The sequence below is a fragment of the Schistosoma haematobium genome, chromosome 3, assembly GCF_000699445.3.
Source record: "Schistosoma haematobium chromosome 3, whole genome shotgun sequence".
NCBI classification, from domain to species: Eukaryota; Metazoa; Platyhelminthes; class Trematoda; order Strigeidida; family Schistosomatidae; genus Schistosoma; species Schistosoma haematobium.
The window spans coordinates 39805009-39817506 of NC_067198.1; positions in this window are offsets into that span (position 1 = coordinate 39805009).

The window sequence follows — 12498 nt, forward strand, 5'->3', positions numbered from 1 at the left end:
GGACAGAATTCAACCAATCATGTTCGGGGACAAGGAGTTACTTCACCACCACGATTATCAAGACGTAAATACATGAAAGGTAAAGCGTACGATTTTCTCCTTGTTTTAGTGTACTATGATATAATCCATATGGTCTCACTTACTCGAATATGCAGCACGATCATTTTATTCAATTATTTGAACAAATAAATATTGTTACAATCGGGCACCATATACATATGAGCCACACAATAGCAATGAAGTTGTGAAGAGATAGGAAATGTAAAGCGCGTATATTAAAAGAACAACAAAATAAAGAAATTACTGTTTAAGAGTAAAATAATAATTATTATTACTATAGTGGTTGGTGATCAGGAAAATTATGTGTTGCCTGATTCCGTAGGTTTTCAGACAACCATTTATTACACAGATCTTAAGACTTCATCTTATCAAATAAATAGAACAAATTTGTCGTATAGTAAAGGAAAACAGAAAAATCAAAATATTTTAACTGACCGCACACGTGGAAACAATCTGTCATCAAATAAGACGAATAGGCAGTCTAATGTTAGGACTCACAGCAAGAGAAATCAGAGGTATAACACTGTGTCAAATAACATTGCATCTAAAGACGAAATGGATTCAGATACAGGAAATTTCTCTCATAGTGCCATATATTCGGAAGTCGAAATAAATCGAGACGAAGTTATGAACAATAACACCTATTTCGATGAACATCCATTACAGGAATACAATGAATATGGCAACATTTCGGCTTGATTCTGTTATGGTTCGTTAAACTTGAATGCTACTACTGATTCGTCTTACTCGAACGGAACGAAGGACCAATGATTCAGAGACTCGACAGCTATCCAGGTCCGTTTTCCCCGATTCAGCTAACTTGATCAAGAAGTCTGGGTGAGGCGTAGAAAGTGTATTTTACAGGCAAACAGCAGATTACAAGTCAGTTCAAGCACACAAATCAAGCGTATTTATACAAATATTTATAATCGATATTGTCAAGGAAAATTTTAAAACATTAATCAATTAGTTCGTCAATTGACTGCTATTTAAACATTTAATCGATAAGTTCATCAATTGACTGCCATTCAAATATTTAGACATTTAATCGATAAGATAAAATTACAAAATATGGGTTTTGGGGATCTATCGTCCCCAACAGATTCACGATTCTCATAAGAGCGTAGTATTATTGATCAGTTGAATGTGATAATCTTTCGTTGTAAAAGTCGACTGTATTCTGACAATTTCTGTTGTTTATGTTCATTCAGTATGAGAATGGTTCAATATGACAACTGTAGTCTGATTATTTAAATCTACGAGATAATTACTGTGAGGTGAATCTGTATATATATCACAGTTGCAGACTGGTTTTGTTTTCATAATGATTGAAGGCTTGGTGAAGATTGTTCGAAACATGGTGTTAAAGAATAATTGTAGTGCGTTCAGTAGTATGTTAACGTGCTCCGATTGTGTATTGAAGATTAGGTTATAAGTATGATGATAGGTTCGATCTACAAGCTACATTTCAAGTGATATATAGTTCAAGCCCCCAAATGCCCTGGTACGGCCGAGTAGTGAGAGTCTGCTCTCGCTCTCGAAATGCTCTCATATGGCCACGCGTATATAGCCTCTGCCAGGGAAGTCCTACTCACTGTCTTCTCGTGGCAGGGGTGTTGTTTACGAAAATAAGAAGACGAGAAGCGAATGTCCGGCGCTTTAACCGGATTCCAAACCAATGGTGCACATGTGCTCCAGTATCCTGCGGGAACAAATGGCGTATGAACCAATTGTTGGTCACCGGCTTCCATGGGAATGCATCTCCTTACGATGTACCACTGCTTTGTGGATCAGACCTTTAGGTCGAAGGCTCGGGGAGTGGCCCCCTAAGAAAACCACCTGCTTCGGTTTGGGCACCCGGACAGTATCACAGCCCTCACACATATCGAATGAGATTTGTGTGGCGCATATGTATTTGGTGCCTCCTTGTACCAATATCTATGTGTTAAAATAAATAAATAAATATATAGTTCAAACTATTTAATGATCCAGATCACAACGCGTTCTACGAGAGTTTGTATGATGAACAATCAAAATGGTAAAACTGATTTTAAAAGATTAGGTTCCTAAAGTTTTAATAAAGTATTCTAATGAAAACAACAAATAATTATATTCATTTGTAATCAGTTATTTCAACAAATTTTTGATTATTAATTTAGACTATAATAACGATCCAGAAAGTATGCAATGTTTTCGGGAAAGAGAAAATAACTTACGACCCAATTTGGCATTGAAATAAACTTGGTACGGGATAAAACTGATAACATGTTGTGGATTGTTTAGTGATTTGAGTGGTTGTATCATGTCCGATCCCGCTATAGTGTCAAATCGCTTTGCAAATAAGTGATATAAATAATGTTGCTCATACAAACTGTGGCTTACATAAGAAAATAACTTAAGTTACTTATAAGATTACAATTGTAATATAATTTTCGAGAATTTTTAAAGGGTTTTCAAACTAATAACAACACATAATTATTTATAGAATACTAGATTAGATTCATGTAGTTTCGTGGCTAGTGGCCAAGTATATAAACCAATAATTTATTAACAATATTACTTTTTAAATGAATTGGCAGTTCTGTCACCTCCCTTTATTATCGCATAATCCAAAAGCGAGATTGAACAAAACGAAATAACAGTTTACATCAATATTCGTGTACTTTTAGATGAGTGATAACGGCTCCAAAAATTAATGAGGAAAATGGAAATCACTAGATGCGCGGAAATATTCCCATATACAATTCTTATCAAACATCCACAGAATCCAACTTCTTAGCGGCAAATATACTGGATATTGTGATACTTGCGAACAAAGGAAATTTCCTCCCAATAAGTCTGGTGAGATTTCAGTTATTAAAAACTTGCCTTTTTTTATTTAAACAGTGTAAAGACGATTGGACATTCAAACTCATTCTCTGATAATTTATGGAGATAAAGTTAACCTAACCCAAACCATTCATAAATCTCAATTAATGTTAATCTTAACTACCAACCTACGTATCGATTTACGAAACGTATAGTGCTAAATGATTGAACCTATTCTAATCCATCTCACCTCTTTACTAGGTTATATCTTACTTGATAAAACCCTACTTGATGTAGGTTAATAGTAGGAGAAGCAATCCAGTTATTCCTGATCTTTGTTTATTGAAACGATTTTTGCTTTGTAGAGATAAGCTGCTCCTGTCTTGCTGTGTCATTCTTAAGTCTATTATTCGGCGTTTTGTCTCGGCATATTCTATTTTTTCAACCGTCTTATAATCATTATGTCCCGAAAGAAAAATGTTTGGTAATTTCGAAACAGTAACTGGTGATTTATTAAAACAATACTTGCACAGTATCACTTGATTTCTTAGTTTTTGATTAAAAACATACTGTCTACTGAATTTCTTAATAGTAGTTTATCTGGAAGTAGAAACATACAGCAAGCATTTGATACGCAAGTGGTACAAAGAACGAGAATTCGGTAATTTCATGACTATTGTATAGAATTTTGGTGAATAACTAATTAACTGTGTACCACTGTAACTGTTGAACACAAAGAAATTTAGAAAGTATACAAACTGATAGAGGTACATTGTTTTATATAAAAGATGCCTGTGCGATGAACAAATATGAAATGTCAGATGGGTTCTGTGGATATTATGGCAATTTCAATGGTTAAGATCATGATTCAGATGAAGCTAGACCACCATGGAAAACCCGGAAGCACTGGACAGCCGTCTCGTCCAATTGCGTGTCTCTTCAGCAGTGAGCATCCACATTCCGCCCCACGGGACTCGAACCCAGGACCTATCAATCACGCGCGCGAGCGCTTAACCACTAGACCATTGAGTCGGTATCTAACGGTGTTAATGTCTCACTTCAACTAACTACGAAATTGAGCGATACATCCACCATTGTCTTCAGTGAGTTACTATCTCACAACAGACCTGGTTGAACTCCGCTTGTCACTACTTCTCACTAGAACTCCAGGATATACCTATTGAAGACAGTCACTAGTGAGCATATGTTGAAGTTAGACATCAACACCGTTGGATGCCGGCCAGCCCATTGATGTAGTGGTTAAGTGCTCGCGCGCAAAACCAGCAGGTCCTGGGTTCGAATCTCGCAGGGGGCGAGGTCGTGGATGCACACTGCAATAGAACGAGACGACCGTCCAGCGCTACCAGGTTTTCCATGGTGGCTTAGCTTCAACTGACTCATGATCTTAACCACTGATATATTAACTGCCATCCCATATTTCCAAATAAGAAACGACACTTCCCTAATATTTCGAATGGATCCAAGCACAGCTTCAGAGGTATAATCTACTCATATGAGTTGGAAATACCACACAGATAGCCAAACGGAATTAAGTGAAGTGTGTTGAACATAGGACCTACCGATTCAAAATCTATTGCTTCAACCTCCGAACGACCTCCAAAATCGATAAACTAAAATTATAACTAATATACTAGTCAGAGACAGATATTAAATCGATTTGGAACTAGAAACTAGAGGTACATACAAGTATATTTATTCACTAGCTTAAGTCAAACAAAGTGTATCAACTGAATCGAAAATGAGACTCTATTTCAGGATAATAAAACATTTTGAATAGTAAACTGCCATTTATCCGTTAGTTGAGAAATTAATAGTTTCTCTGATATCAAAAATTATTTTGCACTAGTAATGAATCAACAGTCGTAAAAACAAACACGAAATACGTAAGTTTTCTGGAAAATAAAAAATCGATGTTCATTTTAAAAGTAAAAATTAGGTTGATTTTTACAAAGAAACTAATGTTTTAAGCATATAAATCCCAATTTGGTCATCAAGTTGTCTAGATCTGCAGACAAGATTTTCCAGACAACCGTCATATACCCAAATAGGATCTAAAGGTTTGACAACAAATTATTCGATCCACAGTCTTTGGAATTTGTAATTGACTACCATTAATTCCAAAGACTGTTTAACCTCATCCTCCACCAGCCATTGGTGGAGCATTTGGAGCACCTAAAACGAAAAAAGGAGGAAAACACTAACTATGCAAAGAAAATAAACAAAAACACTTTAAATGGTTGATTACGTTTATGACTTAACTAACAGGTAAGGACCGATCAGATGTTTTAATCTACTAAACAAACATTACTGTCGAGACTACGAGCTTGGAGTGGATTCAACAGATAACTACAAACAAATACAACCCAGATTAGTTAACACTGAGGAATACTTACAAGAAGTTCAAATGCTAATGAAGTCTGATCAATTTTGTACTGGAAAAATCAACAGAAAACGACAGGTTCTAATAACAATGATTTAGCTTACTTCTGTACAACCCTTGAAAATCCCAGGAAGTCTACTAAATTTCAGTATTTAGTAAACTACCTCAAAGGAAAAACACAATGTAATTCACTTACAGATGTAGTAGGTAAAAAAAACTACGTGTTGTGAGAGAGCCACTCGCTGTAACTGTCTATACTTCCACAGGTAGGGTGAAATTTGAATGAGTGATAAATATAACATACAGCCTAGCGCAACACGTTCCAGTTTGAGGTGTCATATTTATTATTAGTACACTGATATTGGGCATCCGGACAGTATCACAGCCCACACAAATCAATGATAACTACTACTGGTCTCATTGTTATTGTGTGGCGCATATGTGTATGGTGCCCCCTTGTCCCAATGTTTATGTGCTCAAATAAATAAATTGATAGGAAATCAACAAAATGAGCAAAAAAGTGGAAATAATTATGTGAACTATAGGAAATGTGCACACAGCGAATGAGAGATCTACGTGTCAAGTAGCTCGAATATAGGTTCAAAGGTTTACTTAAGTTACCACAACTGCTTTTGATTTATCCTATTCACTGATCAAAAGTCAAGTGTCCAAATTGGCGAGCTTTTTTATCGGACTAATATTTTGATATTTTTCAGCATTGTACTGACTGGTCGCTTCATGGTGTTTTAGAAAAGTGGAAACGGAGTATCTGACCGATTTTCATTAATAGTACTTACCGCTTGTATTTTAGTAATTTGTCAGCTATATTATATACAAGAAAACATATTACTATCACAAATGACCTTTCACCTAAACCATAGACATAGCAGAAACTACACTGTGCATTTTGTGAGCAACACAACAGTTTTGTGCATCGTACATTTCCGTTTAAACTTAGGATAACTGATTTTTGCTAAATAATAACGTGAGAGTTTGTAACACCGTTTAGTGACATGCACTTTCACAAGTACTTCTTGCTAATGCAACCCAAGTTACTCATCTATGCGTTGTCAATGAGGCACTAGGACTATCTCAGACTCCTTTGGTGATAAAAAATGCCCACAGCCCTAGGAAATAGTTATATTTCTCGACAGTTACGCACTTCATGTTTATGGAAGCGTAAGATTCATGGTATATTCAAAGGAGGACCATCAATTAAAGAACGAGTATATTAAGCAGCAGTTTATTCTTTTCTACTTTACAGTTACGACACGTAGCCATTAAGGGTAGACAACACTCGTAAATTACTAGTATTTGACCATAGATGTTCTAGATATATTGTTCGCGTCCGCTGGGACAACCGGGTAAGTAATGGTGAGGTTAGACGTAGGGGATGATGGTACATCAGTTGATGAGGTTGTAAATCTTTATAGACTGAGATGGTTGGGCCACATGTTACGTATGCCTGAACACCGATTACCACGACGCAAAATGTTGGCTTGTGTCGGAGACGGTTGGAAGTTAGGGGCGGCCAAACCAAAACGTTGCATCAGTCATCGAAGTCACTAACTTCTAGTCTGAACCATGTTGGTAGATGCAGACTACTTGGTTGTGGTCCGCGCAACTATCGTAACCAATGGTTGGAGACTCTTGGTGACATGGCTCAGAATCGGTCACAATGACGTAGGCGTATACACTCTGTCTTTCCTTAAACCGTGAGATTAAAATTACTTTATATCTTTCTTTCTATAAACTGATTCTTTCTTTTTGTAGTATATCCTAATATGCATTCTTTCTTTTATATATAACAACCATTGAAATAACTGCATCTATGAATTTGGTGTGTCATCGCGTTGTGCTAATAAGGTATGGTAACTTGAACCGATGTATATGTGCCTGGTCCTACATTGTGGATGACTGACTGAAATGAGGACTATAAAATATGATATTAAGAAGTTTAATATAAATCTGATACAAATGCTAGGCAGATCATTACCTCCACAGCCTCCAAATCCACCAAAACGTCGTCCAGGTGGTCGAGGTGGTCTATAACATTAAAAGTTTTTTGAAAAGAACTTGGGCGACTAACCTTCCATCCCAAGAATTTCTTTGATTAGATGTCTTCTGGAGAAAAAGCTACAAGTAGCCTGTCACTTTTAATCGTAGGAACTTACGTCTAAAGGCAAGAGTGTTTGAATACTGAAAAAGTAGGTGAATAAATGATAAAATATCAACTTACAATAGACAAATGATGTTGAAAAGATTGAGAAGTATTTGTTTCAAGTAACGTATACCCCATGGTTGCCTATCAACAATATTACCTAAAAATACAAAGAACTACTGTCTTTAAAACGACTTTTTGCAAAGATTAACAGGGTTGGATTTTTTTAAAAATATAATGTTTAAGACTATAATTATGCACCAGTAAATATTTTCTTCGTGAACCATATCTCTGATGCCTAATTTTTTTAATCACTACCAATAATGATACTATCTATATCAATCTGGTATTGGTTTTGACAATTTGACCTCGGTGTGCTAATGGGGTGTAACAACTTGAATTGATGTACATATGTAGCAGGTTTTAAATTCTATATAACTGACTGACAAGTAGACATTAATTAGCAGAAATACATTCCTCAATGTGGATTGGGTAAAAATCAAATTGATTCAGTATTCTTATTTACAGAGTATAGTCATATTTATGACAGTTTGAAAAAAACTACAACAAAATGTGATAAGTACTTCTCAACAGTTTTCTATTGCCTAACTTCCGAAATTTGAGGCAAGTCAGTTCTTGAATAGGTAGCATTTAGAGGAAGCGTTTTTCATCAAGTTCTAATAACGAGATGAAAGGTTGCTTATCCACTGCAATACAATATGTAAAAATTATTCAGAAGCCGTCGTAAGCTCGACTACCAGTGTACTCTTTTACGTGCTCTAGAACGGCTTTCTCTCGGGATGTTCTTATACAGCAATACATTTATAATCTCTGAATAGGAAAACCCACCGGTTTTCTCCACGAAATGCGGTGCTTAGACTGGTTTTATTGGGTACAAGGTTCCGCCTAGAGGAGCTAGAAAACCCAATACCAAGCCGACAGCAAGCACTATCCTCGGGGTCTTGAAAGGACAGTGCATGAACGCATTACTGGACATTGGTTTATGAGAAACGGCATCTCTTAACGCCACTCTAAAGACTTGGGGATTGAACATCTAGGTGAGGAGCTAAGGAAATAGGTCCCCGAGAAGACCTGCTACATTTATGTATTTCTAAATTAGGTTGTTCATAAACATCACAGGAGCTCCTTGAACAGAAACAAACTTTTCTTAACCACCGATGGAATAATTTCTGACTGTATCTGCTACCTCGATGCAGAGGTATAGCATAAATGGCCGACAAAGCCGCTATGGCCATAACTCCCAATGCTTATAGGAAGGTATTTCTGACCTATCTTGGGTATTTTATTTATTAGACTTCTTAGTTGTCCAACCACATTACTAAGACTAACATTAACTCAACCTAAAAAGGCCTTAAAAGATATTTCAAAGTGTACGAAACCAACAGACGATTTGACGTACACACTATCGTAAATTATGGGGATTCTTGGAGATTGTAGTATTTTCGAAGTTGAATTCACGAGTTATTCCAAGCTAGACCACAATTGAAAGCCTGGAAGCACTGAACGGCCGTGGATGAGCACTGCCGAGGAGTCTTGTAGTAGGAAGAAACGGCCGTCTAGTGATTTCAGGTTTTCAATAGTGGTCTAAAATAGGTCAATCTCATTCGAAACTCGTGAATTTAACTTCGAGTATATACTGTTGTTTATTGAGAAAAAGGTTATTTAGTACCTACTGAAGTAGATCTGTGCGTACTCTAAGAACTAAATGGGATTTCGTGGTGATCAAGACATTTATTTCTTAAATGATACATTTGTAGAAACAGTAAGACGCTGTTTAAAAGACCCCAAATACCTTTACATTGAGTGCTAGCTAACCTAATAAATTGGAAAAACTTATGAGCGGTGTAATCAAAAAATGAGGTAATTACATGAAGTTACTGAATGCCAAACAAAGGTATATTGATTGATACAAACAGGCGTTCCGATAGCTCTTAGTTTCGCTGTTGGAGGGAAATATAGTGCTTAATGGTTGCCAGAAATTATGTCGATCATCACTAATTATCTATTTGAAGTGTAGCATTATATATATTTTTTGTTGTTTGACCGTTTAATGGTTTTACACCAAATATTGTATTTTAATGTGCAAGAAACACAGTTGACAATGTCAGGACATGTACCCGTTTGTTCAGTTGTATTTTGACGTGTTTTTGATTTAGAAGTATACAAAAGTTCCCTTAGAAGGATATATAAATCCTCTTGAAGTGTCGCTGACTTATAAGTAACCCATTAAACAACAATTATCCTAGTTGCCAAGTGCAAAAAATTTGGGAAGTGGACTATTTGATAACTCTACTTAATTGTCTTAATATGCCTTGACAGTTTTGAGAAGATTAATGTAACGAACCTGAACTTGTAACAAACGTCATTGCCAACTCGACCTTGACAACTAACTGTGCTCTTCAAAATACGAAACATTAAAACAGCAAACCTTCTTAAAGTGAAGTTCGCGAATAGTGGATTCTGAATATTCTGTATTTATTTCAGTGATAAAAGTTAATTCACCATTAGTAAGAACAATTTTGTGTAAGTGGGTCTCATCACATACCTCAATAGATTCATAGTTACGCTGGGATTATTCTGTAGAATAATGAATTATTCCTTACTATCCATTATGAAAGCACCTTATAATTTGGATAATTTAAAACCATCTATGAAGAAGTTGTGGTAAATAACTCCATGAAATATTCAGCCCTCATAATGACATTGTCAGTTTTAACGTACACTCCTAAACAGAGTCTCTTGGTTACTTATCGTGGCGATGTCAGGGAACACCCCACAAGAGATGCTTCTCTTAATCCATATGACTGGCTCATTAATATATCATCTCACTATGTCGATAGCCTTCCAAATATATCTTTGATCTACTTCATTTCTGACTTCTGCTTTGACTGGCTTTATATACTTCGACCATGAAGTTGTTACGAGTAAAGGAGTTGTCAAACTCCGAATACCTGTTTCAGTTTTAAGTGCATGTGTATGCGTGATATTAGCATTGAAAATAAGAGAATATTAGTGATCTGGGTGTTAATATTTCTTGTCTTTTTGCTCTTTCCAGCGTTATCAGTCTCCGAAGTCATAGCAAGAAGGTTCGCAAACCGCGACCTGATAAACTTACAGCGAGGTCCCGTTTTTCTCATCTAGTAGTCAATGACTGGAACGCTGGTATCAGCCCCATCACTGAATATTTTCAAGGAGAATCTGGACCTTCATTAGAAGGATTAACACATGTTTATCAACCCACTATCCTTATTACTGTAGACCGAAAGCGATTATCAGTTCAGAAAAAAGAGATAACGCTTTCAAAGTATCTTAAACCCCACACTTCCTAAGTTATGACAGTAAGTTAATTTACAAACCGGTCTAAAACAAAATAACACCTGTATGGTGAACTTTGTACGACAAAGGTGATGTCATGTTTCTAGAAACCTTGTGTTCTCACGAAACATATACTTGAATAATTACTGAAAATAAAAAGACAATATTAATCATGATAAAATCTGTAGTAACTTCGTCCAAGCGTTATAAAGCTCATAGATATTATTGTCAGACATCATGTGTCAAATGAACAATTTTTATCCCACTTATAATTCCTTCCTTCTCATAACTAATGACGACTTCCTACTCGTGTGTAGTTTTACGTATGCGATATTTATTTGTTTTTACCTGTTCACATTTGAGCTATATGTGTGAGCTCATTTGAAGAATTGTACTGATTTTGGCTCAGACAAATATCCGTATCACACACACACACTCCCATGGTTTGTTTCTTCATATGAATGTTTGCAACATTTATAATATTGACAAGGAAAGTCAGAAGCCTGAATGAGCGGAGTATGGAGCGATCTGAAATAATGCTATTTCATATAGTCGTTTAATAATGATTGTTTATTTAGGAGTAATGGCCTGACATGCTTTGTTATGATTTTTGGGCTCCCCTGTCTATATCTCCTAGATGGAGGGCCGTCACCGCAGTGTTTGTAAGAAATATCCACGGTGGAAACATAAGCGAACTATTCAGTATGGATGTGAACCCCTAATTTGACATATGATAGGACTGACTTCACGCTTTTTGAAAACCAATTCAAGGATTAAAACTATGCAGTGACCGTAACTCAGTATGGGACATTGCTGTTTTCGCGTGGTACATTTGTAGTATCCGTTCACCTTTTGTCGGAATATATGCTTAGAACAACCTTTAACACAATCAAATTATGCAGTCGTTACCCCACTGCCTGGGACAATTCATAGATATCTGCATGACCAATATCTCAAAGGATATTAAAGGACGATAAAATTATTTGAAACTCGGTAATCAGGATCGTCTATGATGGTCAATCCGTGCCCTTAAGGACATCAAATATATTTTGTGCTTGACAACGCTGTAGTTCGTAACACTAGTCAAAGCAGAAGTCAAGGATAAACAGGCTCTAAGATATATTCGAGACGTGGTCAATGCGTCGATATGTATATAAACTAAGCTGACTAGTTATTGTAGGAAAAGCGTAACACAGAGTACCCAGTCGTGATCTGGTGAGAATGTTTGAACGAGCCACGTAAATCATGAATATTTCCAGCGGAACTAAGGGGGTCATTATCAAATGAAAGACGTAAAGAACTATTTATTTTGAGGATTTATTCACCGATACACTATTGGTGCGATAAATTTTGATTGAGGTGTCAGCTAGCTTCTAGAATATTTTCTGGCCATGTGAGGAACAAAAAATTAGAGAAATCGACTTTTCGGCTGTTAAATCCAGCGTATGTATGTCGCTTTCTTCAGTTACACCAACCCATTTATATAGATCAAGGGACATTATCACCCGATATGTTCCTAAAAAAACGTGATAAAACTTACTAGAAGTATTTTTAGAAAGTATGTGGTACAAACATAACTGGATATTACCATAAGGATGCTATTTATAACGGGGGCAGACGCCTTGTAATAACACACTTGTCACAATCGAAAAGAACTTTTATCAGTCAAAGGGCGACACTCAGCCATAGGTGAGGAGATTACTTGCTTACTTGCGCCTGTTAACCTTCGTGA